General features: G+C 39.7%; 1 protein-coding gene across 1 annotated transcript in view; it reads right to left on the bottom strand.

Annotated features, from left to right (window-relative positions):
- Positions 1-16,324, bottom strand: part of SLC35F1 (solute carrier family 35 member F1) — a 297,476-nt gene that overhangs the window by 117,059 nt on the left and 164,093 nt on the right. The gene's annotated exons all lie outside the window — the stretch shown is intronic.

The following is a 16,324-nucleotide window of genomic DNA, read 5'->3' as shown; positions in this document are numbered from 1 at the left end:
AAAATTAACACCACCCTGATGCCCACCAAGTGCTCAGAAACCTGAGCGAGAACCTGAACACCCACCAAGAGGGACCACATTCCAGCCTTACCTTCAGCCCCTTAGACCAATAACAGAGACTTTCCTTTACAGAGAGAAATCTTGGATCCAGGAACGCTTAAATGAAGGGGCTGGACAAAACCCTGAAAATCCAGAAGGACCACCCCGTCCATTCCCAGATTGGGGATCTCAGTTTACTCTAGAGAGCATTATCAAGCACTAGTTTTGGCTCTCCTTTGCTTGTTATAATTGCTTACACATTAAAACTGTTATTCATGAAGGAAATGTAGTGACCGAGGTGGTCCCTTGAAATGAAACGTTTCAAGGTCTGTAAGTATTTTCGGGGGCTACTTCCTAGGCACTGCCCCTGGCCGCCGCTGGGGGCCACTCCCCGGACTCGGGAGGCCAGAGGCAAGGAGTTCACTTTGCACAGGCTTGATGTGCACTTGCACCTCCGCGCCCTGACACAGGACGAGCCCTGGAAATACAAAGCAGGCTTCTGCCCCCCACGAAGTCTCATCTGACTTTCCTGGTTTATTTATAGAAACAGTTATATATATAAGCAAAAGTAGTATTTCTCAACAAAAAAGCATTATTCAGAGGATTTGCAGTGTTACATGTTTCCTGCCCCATGACTAACCACTATGCCGTACACCTGAAACTAATATATTATTGAATGTCAACTGTAATTGAAAAATAAAATAAAAATTTAAATATCCTAATAAGTCGGCTTTAAGGGAAGGTAATAAATATTTTTGTTATACTGAATTTTAGATGCCAGATGAACTTACAGATGATCAGCAGTATCAGAATCATGGGATTAAAGTTGAAAAGGAGGGTCAGTCTTCCAGGAGATTGATATGGGAAGTTATACACATAAGAGATGGCTAAGGTACCGAAAATGGATATCACCAAGGAAGAGAGAACAGGAGAGAGAATGAGGCTTAGGGGAAATCTTTGGGGGATCCCCAGGTCTGAGCTAAGGGAGCAAGAAAAGGCGCATGATTGGAGTCAGGAGTGGTTAAAAAGCTAAGGGGAAGAACAGGCTAGTTCTTGGTGTCAAGGAAATCAAGGGAACAGATACTTCGATACTTTCATAGAGGGAATAGTTGTAATATTATGTGTTGCTTAGGGGTCGGGAGAATGAGGACTGATAGGAGATGATTTGTAGTCATCGCCAGCCCTTGAAAGACCAGTTTTGGCTGAGTGAAGAATACCAGAGCAATACCGGTGTCATGGAAACCAAGAGAACAGAGAATTTCATGGAGGGGAGACCGAGTGATGAATAAGTGGACAGAAAGTATAAGAAATAAAGGTGTTGGCTTTGAAGAATTTTAAAGAATTCAAAGAATTCTTTGAAGAAGTTTGATGTAATCACCACAGAACACAATGATGACAATGATGATTAAAATAATAAAATGTGAAATGATTTAAAAATTAGTTCACATTGGATTCATGATTAACCTTTCATTGGGTTACTCTTGATTATTTGCATAATAACTTACATCCTTAAGTGGAAGAGAAGTGGGGGCAGTTACAGCTAATACTCTAGGCAGTTGCTCCTGATGCTATGTCCACCGGAGAATGCTGCGGATGGAGTGAGTCTCTTTGGGATAAGATGGTTGAAAGCTACTGCTATCACATGGTAATTGTTACGTCTGCTTAAATGACAGCTGTGGTGTCTTGAAACTCTGGCAATATCCTGTGCCTTTCCTAAGCCAAATCAAGCCACACACACACAAAAGACAGATTACTTACATAAGAAAATTAAATTTTAGTCCTTGTGACCTATATGTGCCAATATACTATAAAACAGCCTTCAACATGCCAGGCACTAAATATGCAAAGATGAGTAAGAAGATAGTCTTCGTCACTGGAGAGCTACTAAACTCAGATTTTTAAATAAGTTTTTACTATGTGCCAACTCCTGGGTTTAGACTTATATATACTATCTTCTTGAATCCTCACGATAACCTTATAAGGCAGATACTATTTTTGTTCCATTTATAGATAAGAAAACTGATGCTCAGAGAAGCTAATCAACCAGCCCTAGGTCACAGAGCTAGCAAGGGGAAGAGTTTGGCTGGAAGCGAAATCATATGATTCCAAATCCCAACTTCTTAATTACTATGCTCTACCATCATTATTCTGCCAAAACATACCCTTTGCCCTCACAGAGGGCACAGAGCACAGTTCGAGAAGCCTAAGATGCTGGTTTCAGACATATTCTGGGGAAGGTAAAGACAAAAAGCCTGCCAGACTGACCGGTGAAAACCCTTCCACCCAGACATCTGTACTGTGTGCCTTTCAACAAAAGGTCCGTGCAAGTCTATCCTTGTTTCTTCAGCCAAACAGAACAGCGAATCTGCTTTTAATTCATTTCTGCTTTTAATCAGTGGCCGTGTCATTCAGCTGCTGCTATGATTTCATAGACGATGCCAATGATTACTTGATCCGTCATGCTAATAAACACGACTTGTAAAACAGAAGGGATGGAAGGGGCCTTTTATCAGATTAGTTTATGAGTCCTTTCCCCAGTGTAGGAAGCACGTATCGTAGCTGTTGTTGCGGTCTGCACATCTGAGCTAGTTACTAGTCACCAAAGCAAAATAAATGAGCAAATGAATAAAAGCATAAGTAAACCTAGATGTTAACACCCTGCTAATCCCACCTCCCAACTGCCTCTACTTCCTTCCTTCCATCAAACTCCCTTTTCTTCTCTTTTAACACAGGACAAGTCCTTTTAGTGATTTGTTTCACAGAATGTTCTCCCTGCCACTCTCTCTGTTTTAGGATCTTTTCAGTTCATTTACTTTTACCTCATTGCTCTGAACAGGTTTTTCCATAGGTAACCACCAAAGTAGATCTGTGGTCCCTTCGACCTCACTCCTCATAATCTTAAGGTGCCGTCTTCTCCAGAAAGCCTCCCTTGGCCACTCCCTGCTCCCCAAGGCTGAGTTAAGTGTCGTCATCTGTACACTCCTGTCTACTTGTATTCATCATACTGCGCAACTCGTGAGCTCCTGAAAAGAAGAAAATGTGTTCTACTCATTTGCACGTTCCTGGTAGCTTGAAGACTGCTGAGTGGAAAGGAGATAGATATCAACAAATACAGAATGAATGAATGAATGAATGAATGAATGAATGAACAAATTTACAAAGGGAACAAATGTATAAATGAAAAGAGTGGAGTCTTATTAGAAGATTTGAAAGATGACTGATTATTCTATCTTGAAAAACTACTACCTCTAAAAGACAAAAACAGGCCCATTTTCACTGTATCTCATCTGCCAGTTAGATGCTCATATTAATAAGCTATTTTCTGATGCATTTCTGAAGAAGCCTGGTAAGGTGCTATCTTGCAAAAATGATGCTAAATATGGTATGGGGTGAAATTTTGCACAGCGAGCTATTGGTTCCTCATGTAGTATACAGAATAGCACACCAGGTGCATCCTAACATAGGATACATAGTTCCTATAATTTTAGTAGCAGAAATGGAGAACAGGCTCTGATGCGCATTTTCACCGCCTTTGTTTATGCATTTAAAAGGACATCCTTTCCATTTTAAATTCAGAATGACTAGACAATGAAAAATGCATGAGTCCCAGGAAAAATAGTCCTACAGAAAGCTGAATACCTGTTCTAACAGAGTTTGTATTCATGAAGACTGACATAACCGTTATCATAAGCACTTTGTTCTTTTAAATAAATAGAATTTAGACTCTAGTGAATAAACTTGCATTTTACAAATCATATATTCAAAATAAGAAGCTTTAAAATAAAACAAATTGAATCTTGTTTTCCTCCCTTAGTTATAAGAATATGTTCCTTTAAAAAGGTCTGGAAAATTTCAGCCCAGAGTTACATAATCACATTGCTTTGTAATTCTTTAGCATGAGAGCGGAGCAATTATTCCATCATCTTGAATTAGAGCACGTCAACCTTTCTGTAGAGACATCTTCATTCCGATAACTATTCTCTGGCAAGTCATGTCAGATCTGAGTCAGCATATGAATTCAATATGCATGCACAAAGAACAAAGTATACTGCCTTGACTAAAAACAATACCACTGAACGTGGGAGAAACATGTGTTCTACTACGTTGTGGCAAGATTCCTGTTTTCAGAAGTTCGGACATTGGCTTCTTGAAGCTCTTTGCTGAAAGGTTTGGTCACATTTAAGTATGAAATAGACTTCTATGGAAGAAGATTATTAGGCAAGAAGCAAATACACATCTCCAGAGGTGTAACAGTCATTGGAGATTCTTCACCTTAGACTCTGTATTCATGGAATTTAATCTGTTCTCAGGTTCTGTGGTACCAGTTCTGGCGTGTTGCTGTTTTTTAGAGGAAACCAAGGAAGCCACAAGGAAGCCCTCTGAAACAGTATTTCACTGAGCCTACGAGGTACTAAGACTAGGAGACATTTGAAAGGCTAATGTGAGAAAAGTGAGTCACAAATGTGCATGTACACTATGTGTTGTCTGTCTGGAGGAGGGGCACAGAGGAGTGGAAAGGCTGCAAACAGGGGGTTGGAAGCCCGCCTCTTGAGTTCCACTAATCAAGCTCCACAATCTTGGGCATCTCCCACTTTGGCTTGGATTCCTTCTTGTAACGTAAAGATATTATAATTGGTGAGTGTGCAAGATAACCTCATGCTCCCCTTCAAATCCTCTTGGTCTCATCCATCTCTGAGGTTTCTGGTCACTCACTTGAGCTCCAGTGGTGGCTGCCATGACCAACTCTGCACAGACTGCCCCAACATTATGTGGGCACAGCCCAGTGGCCCCATGCCTTAGGCTCACTCTGTGTACCTTCTACCTTCTACCTGAGGATTCTAGGTTGATGCTGAGGACTAGACCTCGTGGGGACCTACTTGGTGCCCATTCGTCAGCACCCAGGCAGTGCAGGGGATTATTGCACTTGACCACTGGACACTAAGGCAGACCGAGAAGTTCTGCCTTCTCCCTCCCTTAGGCAGACTGTCCCGAGAAGCAGTCACTTCTGCAGGCTCTCAGGAGAAGTCCTGCCTCACGAGGTGCTCTGTTCGTTACTCTGCCCTTTTATTTCTCTCCCTCCTTCCCTTCTTTGCTCTTGCTCCCTGGGATTCCAGTCCTTGGTAAAGCAGCAGCACATAAGCTTCTGCTTTGGGGTAACTCAGGCTAAGATACTGAGCTTTCCATTTCCTTCTCCTCCATAATTCTGACTTACTTTTAAAAGATGCTGATGTGTAAGCATCAACCCTTGAAATTGTTATCTTCGACCTTAAAGTCTATTCTTTTTGTGTTTTTGATTAAACTCTTTGGTAGCTGAACTACCAGCAATGTTTACTCATTTATTATGTGCACACTGTGTGGGTTTTGGGATTAGCCTCAGAAAACAGACTTGTAAGTAGCATTTGCCAAGGCCTGCTGAGCGCAGGTTATGAGAAAGGAATGTTTGGCTCCTGCCTCCAAGAAGCTGAAAGGGATATGGAACATAAGTAAGTGAAACCATCTGAATAGAGAACATAAAAATACCTATATACTCAAGTAAGTCTGTATAAAACTGCTAGAAGTTATTGGGATAATTTCAGTCTTCAAAACTGGGCAAAGCAAATCTGGGAAGGTTTCATGGAGAACATAGTTTTGAGGTGTTTTTGGTTTGTTCTAAATAATGGAAAAGATGTAATTTTCTTATTTGTTTGCTTGCATGTAGAACAACAAAAATTTTCAGAAACATCTGGTAGAAATATATAATAGATCATCCACTCTAGAAGACAGTCTAGAAGTTCCTGAAAAAGTCACAAATATGTCTTTCAAATGGCCCCACCATTCACTCCTAGGTATCCATCCAAGGAAATGAAACAACACATGCATACCAAGATTTGCACATGAAAGTTCACAGCAGCTTCATTTGTAGCAGTCAAATAACTTTGTCCCAGTGTTATGGTCCCAACTGTCCAATAACAGGAGACGGACAAAGAAATTGTGGTGTATCCCTACAATGGAACACCACTCGGCAACTAAAAGGAATGGACCATTGACACAGGCAGCAAAGTGAATGGGTCTCAGACAACTATGCCAAGTGAAAGAAGACAGAAGAAAATACACACATATGATTTCATGCAAATGAATGTCTAGAAAACTTAAACTAATCTACAGTGACGGAAAGCAGGACAATGGGTCAGATTAAGAATATGGGAAGTTTCAACTGGAGCAAATTTTTTTGTTATTTATTTATGGTGCATTTTTGTATTATCTTTGACTCTCAGCTTTTCTGTAGGAATTATTTTTAAGCCAGCAATCCTCTTTGGGAAGCTTAGTTATTGAGATGGTATAATCACTAAATCTTTTCATCAGACCCACATAAACTGGGTGAAGTCAGGAGGCTGTCATGACATCCTCTGATAGCAGAACATCCACTCCTCTGTCAAAAATCTCATATATCTTAGAGGAACCAACTCTATAGAGAAGCTAGTCACAAAAGACCACGTATTACATGATTCCATTTATATGACATGTCCAGAATGGGCAAACCTCCAGAGACAGGAAGCAGACAGCCAGTAGTTTAGGATTAGGGGGATGGGGAGATAGAAAGGTAATTGCTAAAAAGTATAGGGTTTCTTTTTGAAGTGATAAACTGGTCTAAAATTGACTGTGGTGTTAGTTGCACCTATCTGTATAATACTTAATACCAATATACTAAAAACCACTAAATTGTACTTTAAATGGGTGAGTTGTACACTATGTGAATTATATCTCAATAAAGCTGTTCTTAAAAAAGAAACAGAAAGAAGGAAGAGAGGAAAAATGAAATGGGAAAGAAAATTAAAATAAAATCACATAGCAGTTAAAAAATAAAGTTTCAACCATCTGAACTACAAATTGAGCGATTGCACCAGGGTCAATTTATACATTAAAAATTAGTCAAGCCCAGGCTGTATGGCTCAGTGGTTGAACGTTGCCCCATGAACCAGGAGTTCAGGGTTCGATTCCAGGGTTGTGGGCTCGATCCCCAGTAGGGGGCAGGCAGGAGGCAGCCGATCAATGATTCTCTCTCATCATTTATGTTCTATCTCTCTATCCCTCTCCCTTCTTCTCTCTGAAATCAATAATAAAAACAATTAAAAAAATTAGTCAAGCTTAATTACTTTCTTATTGTTTCTACATAAAGAAATAAATATATTTTTTCTTTCACATATAAAATAACGTTACCATTTTCTTCCTGAATCCAAGGGGATCATCCTGTAGTCTCCCTTAAGACATGTACTTGCACTTTGTTTCGAAACAACTGATTTAAATGATGTTTTTGATCATTAAAACCTTTGTCATCTTCTTCCAGAAAACCAATTGGTGGCACAAAATGAGAACATGTTTTGAAAGTGAATTTAGGTCTTGACTCTGCCACTAACTAGCTGAAATTCATTTTCTATAGTTTCATCTATGAAATGGGGATAATCATTTATATCTCACAGGGCTGTCATAAGGACTAAATGAATAGTTTGTATAAACTGCCTACTATGGTTTCTGGTTCATGGTAAATATTCAGAATAACAGCTCTTACTACCTTTTAGTACATTTGGTACCAGTTCTCTTATTGATTATTTAAATTTATGTGTTTTGCTTATAATGCATATTTTTTAAACTAGAATAAACATTGCTAAATGCATCCCAGATTTAGTTCCTCAAGTTTTGAATAATAAAATTTATTCCAAAATTTTGAAAGTTTAAAGGAGTCCTGCCCTTCGGAAATTGGGAAAGAAAGCAAAGCAAGCAAGCAAGCAAACAAACAAATAAATAAATTTAAAGAGTCTTTCCTGACATGACTATTATGAAACTAACAGATCTTAGTTTTAAATAGGAACCTCTGACTTGAGTCCTCACACTTGCTAGCACCTTGGAGAACAGGAAAAAGGTGAGGACATTTTTAGGTCGGTTGTTTCTCTTCATGCATTTAAAATGACAGACATTTTTCAGTACAAAATGCTTTGAACTTTGCATTTGTAATTATGTCAGTGAACCCTGAGGCCAAATGGCAAACATTTAACTTTAAAATCTATTGAATAAATAAAAACAAAGAAAGCGTGCAAGCGACGGGTGATATTCACTTTCTTTTAAAATAAAGACCCGTGTCCATTTCCATTATTTTATCACATAGTTACCAAATTTGTATGCATAAAGTATTGTGTATTTGAAGTAGAGCAAATTGGGAAAATTAGATTCCACTAAGTGCTGAACTTCTCCACACACAATTAAAACCTGCTTGAGAAATGTATAATCAACTGAGGTAATCAATTATGCCTTTTACTTGGAAGAACATGCAGGAAGCTTAGGACAAATAAGTAGGGAAGCCTTGCCTAATTTCAGAAGACAAATATATCTGGCTTTTGCTTTTAAGTCATGAAAGCGTTCTCTTAGTGAGACTAGCTGACATTTTTCTTAATCATTTTTTGCATCAGAAGATGACTCCAATTGACATTACAAGGGTCTGACAGTAAAGGAGCAATGTCATCTCAGTGCCTCCGACAGACTACCTTGCAAAACAACTCAAAATTCAGTCTTTGCAGCATATGGGTGGGCAAAGTTTATTCTGGAAGGTAAGGGCTTCTGTAAAAATGAAAGTTGGACATTTACCATAATTAAATATTACAATGACTGGGAAGACGGTTGAGCTGGTGAAATTCCTACTTGTAGGAACGATTCTAATACCAACAAAATAATGTGTTATTGCCACTCCTGCCTCAGGGTTCAGAGAGAAAAAGGCAATTCAAAGGAAGGGGAGTCTTTCAATGAGAAATCCCCCAAAGGTCTCAGCTGCCTTTAAGATGTAAGAGGACAGAGGATGGACAGGTGGGAGAGGGAGTTCCTGAGGCAGGGCAATCTAAGGAAGATTTTTAAAAGCTTGAGTCAGGAAGGGGGCTGGTGGAAAGGAAAACACAACGACATTAAATTGATGGATTTGTTAAAAGGCAACTCAAGTTGGTTCACGAAGTACAAAATGTTCCAACTTCTTAAAGGGTACCAAGACTAAGCACTGTGGTAAAAACATCAGTCAAACAAAAACACCAGGCAGATTACAAACCAAGGGTAGAAGTGGTTTTTATGCTAAAACTAAACCTTCTCATTCAAATCATGTTCTAGGTAAAAAGAGATTAGCCTGTTCTTATAAGTGGAGCCTCTAGTGAGGCTGGGTCTGAAAACCAGGCTCAGGCTTCAAGTTTTGGGGAAGCACCTGTCTCACCAGCACACACGTTACCAAAGAGATTAAATTCAAATGAGTGTGCCTGGCATGCATAATGATGTAAACATTTTGTTTTCCTTAGTGCTCCTGAGGACGAGTTAGTTTATACATGGAACGGATTATTGTGGATATAATACTGCTTGGCCAAGTAACTCCACTGCATCTTTTACTTTAATTTAAAGTAAAAATAAAGTGAATCAAGGTGCTACATGTAATATGATGCATGCATTCTGCTGAATTTAAATGAATTCTAATTAAATTACTTGGAGCAAGATGAATTAGATTATTTTTCAAGCACATTTTGGATAAACCTAATGAAATTCTATGAATAGAAAAGTCAGAATGGGCTTTGTTCAATGACTTGGTTGCTGATATATTCTCTTGGAACAAATAAGAGGTCAGACTGACCTTGGGTCATTTCTTCCTTGAGTGAGACAGATACTATATTAACTTCAGAAAGACCAGCTAAAAAGAGACTAAGATTTACTTCATGTTGAAAGTAAAATAATTTACTGAGGCATTTAGTTATGTGGGGTTTTTTTCCCCCTATATTTTTTTCCTCTTAGCTTTTGAATTCCCTGGCATCAGAAGAGTTTCGATTGGGAAGGAAAACAGAGGGCTAAAACAAATATGCCTTTGTTTCTGATCCCATGGAGGGAATTAGATTAGGCAGACATCAGTTAGAGGGAGATGGGCACAGAAGTGTCAAGTTGGGGGAAGATGTCCTAAGACTAGGGTAGGTTCTACAAGTGAGAGGGGCCCAGACCCACCATCTCATGTCTCTCTGGGGAGGGAAAGTTGCAGACATCTAGATGGGTTGGCTTGGTAGACCATACAGGGACTGTTATCCCAGGAACTGGGGCTCCTAGCCCCAGTAGATTTCTGTGCCCAAGGGTGGTGTAAAACTCAGAAAGCTTTTGGATTCTAAGGAAAAATGTAAGCTTGGAAAATATGTATACTGATAGTCCAGTGTGGGTTGTTTTTGGGTGTGTTATGTTTTGTTTTTTGGGTTTTAAAAAATTTTTAATTATAGTTTAGATATTATTTTGAATTAATTTCAGGTTTACAGCATAGTGGTTAGAATATCGTACATTTTACAAAGTGGTTCCCCAATATTTCCAGTACCTGCTTGGCACCATACATAGTTATTACAATATATCGACTGTTCCCTATGCTGTAGTTTACATCCTTCTGACTATTTTGTAACTACCAATTTGTATTTCTTATTCCCTTTACCTTTTTCGCCCAGCCTCCTAACCCCTTCCAGTGTGTTTTGATATGCATAAGACCCCGAGTCATCTGTTTGGCCCTAAAGGACTGGTGGGAGTGGAAGGAGTGGGATGCAAAGGTGTGGGGTGAACTGGTAGTGTGGAAAGGGAACCTCCCTTCCCAAATGTCCGAGAGAGAATTTATTCTTAGTCTAGAGCAGAAGAACTTGCAGTCAAAATTAATTTGTTTTGTGGAAATGCGTGGAACAAAAGATCTCAATTTCTTCCACTCTTGGAAATGTTTATTTCTATTCTGGTGAGCTCAGAAGTTTTTCATGAGTAAAATATATTGCTCCCCTAAACTCCCTTCTTTGCGTATTCCTTAGAAATGGCTGGAATTTATTATGGGCAAAGACAATAGTTTCTTTGGCTTGGAAGAGTGGTGAGTGAAGCCTGAGAGAGCAAGGAAGGGACACAAAAGAATGGTTTACAAAGCTAAAGGAGTCTTAAATGATGTGCTACAGGATGAATGAGGAATAGATAAGGATCATGTGCAATAATATTTAGAAAAATAGAGCCATTCACATGTCAATTATTCATTTTTCTAAAACAACATAGAAAATCAAATGAGAATGGGTTAAGAACCTGTGAAAGTGACCTCGCCACGCATGAGCTGATATTGCCTAATCTATATTCCAGTTCCACAGCCGATCTGAGGAAGGAGAAATGAGGCCCTTTGTAGAACAGAACATGATGGCTTCTGTGATACATATTTCATAAACTGTTTTCTTACAGAGTGTTCTCTTCTGCACATTCCCAGTGCTGTCTGAGGTACATTAGTGAGAGAGATGAGAGGCGCCAGTTTTCTGACTAACGTACCTTTTCAGGTTTGGCACCTAAACTTTTGGTTCAGTTGACAATCCCAGAACACATCTGCAAGCATTTTCTCTTTTGATATTTATGGAAATATTTACTGGAAGTATATGAGTGGAAGTACAGCAAGACTCATGAACTGCTGTCAGAGTCTTTAAGAATAAAAAGGGGAGGGGTAGGAGGAGATGGGCTCATGAGAGAGGAATGGGGTTCAACCCTCTATAGTGTAAAAATTTCCTCAAAGTATAAACACTGTGAGTCAACTATAATATAATTAGAAACTTTAAAAAAATGTTTTATTCCCACTAAGGCATGCATGTTAGCACAGCGACCTAAAAATCCCAAATAGAGACATTTAAATAAACTAGAGGTTATTTTTTAATGAGCTATGTTAAATGTTTCAATACTATGGGGACAATTCTATGTTTATATCTCTTCAGAGATGAAATAGATACAGTCAAAACAGTGTGCTCAATGGGTTAGTAACTATAGACTACATGTAAGTCAAGGTTAACCTGAATTCTTCCCAAGTATTCTAAGGTAAATGTAGAACATTGCTAACACCAGAAGAACCATGAAGAAGAAAAAAAAAGTGATTTTATAGTCTAGTATGGCCAGCAAAGGGCAGCAGCGGAGAGGAGACACTCCGTGCTCGCAGTGGGCATCACAGGAAGACATCATAAGAGAGACTGTGTTTCCACGGTGGTGCTTGTTTGTCAGCGCTACAGTCAACATAACGGCAATAAGCTGAGGGTTTCTGACCCTCTGGGCCCCAGCCTTCCCTAAAGCACAGTGTGTGGAGTGAGAACCGAGGAAGCTTAGACTTTTACAGGGTCTCTGGCAAAAGTATCTGGTTTTCTGCATATAAGCAAAATGTATTGAAGGCCCTCACCTCAACCCCAACCCATAGGCCAACTATGTGAGACAGCTGGTCAACACCTGGTGCTATTTTCCCTCTACAGAAACATTTGGAGGAGGATTGGTGAGGGAATTATGTTGGAAAGAATGTGAATTTTGAGTGTCAGAAATCATCCAAATATGCTGTTCAAGCTCCAACTTCCCTTTACTCCCTGGGCAGCAGAGGTCTTCAGAGTGTTTGGAAACCAGCAGGTGTTGAATCTGTGCATGTAGAGACAGATGCTGAAATCCAACTGGACAGTGGAGCAAGCGAGAGCAGCCAAGCCAAATTAAGGGCCTGGGCAGGGTCCTACACAACAAACGGCACAGATGGCCAGGCCCCTACATCTAAATGCTTCCAAAGGTGGAGAGTTCACAACACTTCAACCTTACCCTTTATTTCATATGAGTCTTTTTTGTTAAAGAATATAAACAATGTTTCTGCTATAGAAATACAACGCAGAGTTCAAGAAGCACTGGAATTTTTTGAATGCTATTTTATGATTGACAAAGAGTTTATAACCTGGAAAATAATTTTGAAGGATAGAAGGATTATGAACTTGTTGGTTTATTAGTATGTTAATAATTAAGAGCCATACTTGAAATTTGGCTATTTTGAGTTTTAATGACTCTCTGGAAAACCTGTGTCCTGAGCTTGTACATTAAAGATGGGGTTGTAAGGCAGGGTGCTATGGCAAAGTGCTGGCATGGTCCATAGCTATTTTTTAAAAATACATCTTTAATGATTTCAGAGAGAGGAAGGGAGAGGGAGAGAGAGAGAGAGAAACATCAATGAGAGAGTCATTGATCGGCTGCCTCCTGCACTCCCCCTGACTGGGGATCGAGCCCGCAACCCGGGCATGTGCCCTGACCAGGAATCGAACCGCGATCTCCTGGATCATGGATCGATGCTCAACAGCTGAGCCACGCCAGCCGGGCGGTCCCTAGCGATTTTAGAATTATACATCATAATAAAGAGGGGAACTGTTTACTCACACGCCCATAGAGAGCTGACATTCTTGCCGTTGCTCTTTTCCTACTTGACCTTCTCCATCTACGGATTCAGCCTTTGTATAGCCATTATTGAAAAATAAGCTTTCCAATGCTGTCCCTCAGTTTGACAGAACTGGAAGTCAGCATTCAGATTTTAATGCCCAGGCCGACAGGCTGCAGAAGAAAAAGGAGGGGGAAGCAGAGGAGAGGAAGCAGCAGCCATGCTGACATCACTGCTGCTGCTTGATGGAGGGAGGCGACTGCAGGTCCCCGAAGCTGGAGAGCGCCTGTCTGAGCCACTGTGCGGGTGTGCATGTCATGCAGGGCCTTTTTCCCAGTGTCATTAGATTTTCCTGGTCCTTGGCTCTGCACTCCAGGAGAAGCCTGCCTCACAGGGTCACATTCAGAAAGCAGAGACAAACACAGAGCGAGTTTCCTGCATTTACTGCCCACATCAAGTCTCCTCGGTCTAAGTCTGTATCTCGAATCCACCGTGGGACTGTATTTATTCAACCCTTCCTCAGGCTGCGTGGCATTATTCTGGGACTCAGCACTCTGCACTGACCAGCCTTCATCAACCACCGTGAGCAGCTCATCTCTGGACCAACACCTTCCTCCTGGCTCTCAAGGCCCCAGCGAGCCGAATGCAGCCAACGGCCTTTCTAATCCCCTGTCACCAGCTGGACTTGACAGATGATAAAGCAAGTGTCCCAAAGGCAGGAGGAGGGTTTCATAATGAGTAATGAATAATGAACTATAATATGTAGCCAAACTACTTTTCTCTTTGAAGCAAGATCTTGACCTTGTCCAACACTGTTCTTCTCGAAGGCCCAACACCCACCTTAAACTGTTCACCTTTGAACATGGTATCAAGGCCTGTCCAGCGCAGGCACTCTCTTCTTTTTCTGGTGGTGCTGTAATCTATTCATCTTACTGATGTATCTTTATTAACTTCAGATCTCATAAGGATTTGAACTTTCAGGAGTGGGTTGTGTTTTATCTTCTAGAAATGAGAGAGATAGCTGGACACACTGAGGCACAGGATACTGAGGAAAGAAAGATATGAAGACACAAAGGAGGGGTGGGTGAGTGTTAACAAAGAAGGCGCTCAGTGGGTGGAAAGGTCCATGTTTCCAAGAAAGAGAGCACTAGACCAGTCACCATGACCATTTCACGCAGCCACGGGGCCTCCAGTGAGTGCCTCGGTTAGGAAGTCCTAGACAGAGACCGTGACAAGGGAGGTCAGACATGTGGTTATGGTCACCTCCAGGAGTTAAGTGGCCCCTCAGTAAATCGAAGAACCCATTATTTTTGACATTTGGAAAAGTCTATAGGCAACAACAACAATAACGAAACAGTATCCTGGATCTCTGCCTTACAAGAAGGAAAAGAGAAAAAAGTCTAGACGATTTTTCCTTGAGATTTGAAAGCTATTTTCTATACGTTTAACTCCAAAATGAAAATCAAGAGAAAATGTTCTTCCCTCTGGTAATTCTGCACATTGAAATATTTCTTTGCAGTGAAAATTGGCCTATTTTATTCTATCAATATGATTAACCTTTCTTTAAACTTGTTCTAAGAGGAAATTCATTTTTTTCTAGCCAGAAATGTTGCTATTTATGCATCTAAAGACTAGTTTTAGTGGAAAGAAATGATATTTTTTAGAGCCTAAAAATAGTTCTGCCACTTAAAATTGAAAAAACCTTCTAAGTCAAGGCAACGGTTTTCTGCTCAGTCACAGCATGAGGAGTGTGTCCTCCTGCAGCCGGGTTTCATTTTTTTATTCTTTTCTTTCTTTTGTCTTTTTTTCTTTGCCATCAGCAAGATCTTGCCTGCAGAGCTCTATGGACCAGGTCTTTCTCCCGAATCCAGGGCTAAATCACAGAGTACGGATTCTAGGAAAACGTCACATCGAGGGTAATACAGAGACCTCTTGTTCAGGTAAACCACACCACTACTGGATCTATCCTTTCCAGAGAATCAGGCCCATTCCAGTCACATCTCATATCCAGACGCAATATCCAGGGAAGCACAGGGAGCCATATGCCAACTCGTTCCACCCCACTGGAGGAACCACCTTCAATCCCATGCCCCCGCTCAGCCCTTCCTTTTCCGTCCCCGTGCATTCCTCTTGAAGCAGTGTGGGCTCCTGTGTTGTCTTGACCTCTCAAGAAGTCCTGATAACCCCACTGATACCAAGAAGATGGTGAGGTAATAGGCCACCTCTTCTGCATTCAGAAGACAGCCAAGGGAATAGGTAAAAGTCAGTGAGAAAGAAGGGCTATAATAGTGGAACCTGACAAATTAGTAGATATATTTGAAGACAGACTCTCCCAGATACTGTTCAAATCATACGCTGTGGGCAAGCATCTTGGGGTGACTAAGAAGATGTGCCACAATCTTTCTCAATCTTTCTGAGAGAAATAAGTCACTTTGGAGATTTCAGTTCTTATATAGTAATAATAATAGTAATAATAATAGTAGTAATTAAACATTTATTAAGGGTTTACTATGTGCCAGGCTCTCTAAAGGCTTTATATGGGTTTATCCTACAACAACCCCATGAGGTATTTTCACTATAATATATTTTCACTCATAATATAATATAATGTATTAATATAATACTATATTATATTAATATATTAAATTATATTATAATTAATATAATATAATATTAATTATAATATATTATAATATATAACATTATAGTAATTATAATATATTATATTAATTATAATATGTTATATTATATTATATTATATTATATTATATTATATTATATTATATTATATTATATTATATTATGAGTAAACTCACCTGTTTTAAAAGCCAGAATGGAAAATTTAGAGTTACTACACCAGGATGTAAAACTTTCAACTTATACTCATGAAAATAAAAAAGGCAAAAACATCAAGTTTAAAAGGGAGCAGAACATCTCCTGCATCACTGATAGCAGCATATACTGAGATACAATAATATTCATATTCTTTGACACTTCCCGTAATCTCCTATCTAAGCATTTATTAAAAGGAAGTCATCTAAAAGGTGGAAAAACTAGATAGACTTGCATCATGATTATTATTCATAATGA

The sequence above is a fragment of the Miniopterus schreibersii genome (genome assembly GCF_964146895.1).
Source record: "Miniopterus schreibersii genome assembly, chromosome: 6".
In the NCBI taxonomy this organism is placed as follows: Eukaryota; Metazoa; Chordata; class Mammalia; order Chiroptera; family Miniopteridae; genus Miniopterus; species Miniopterus schreibersii.
This window is presented reverse-complemented; position numbering and strand designations above follow the sequence as displayed.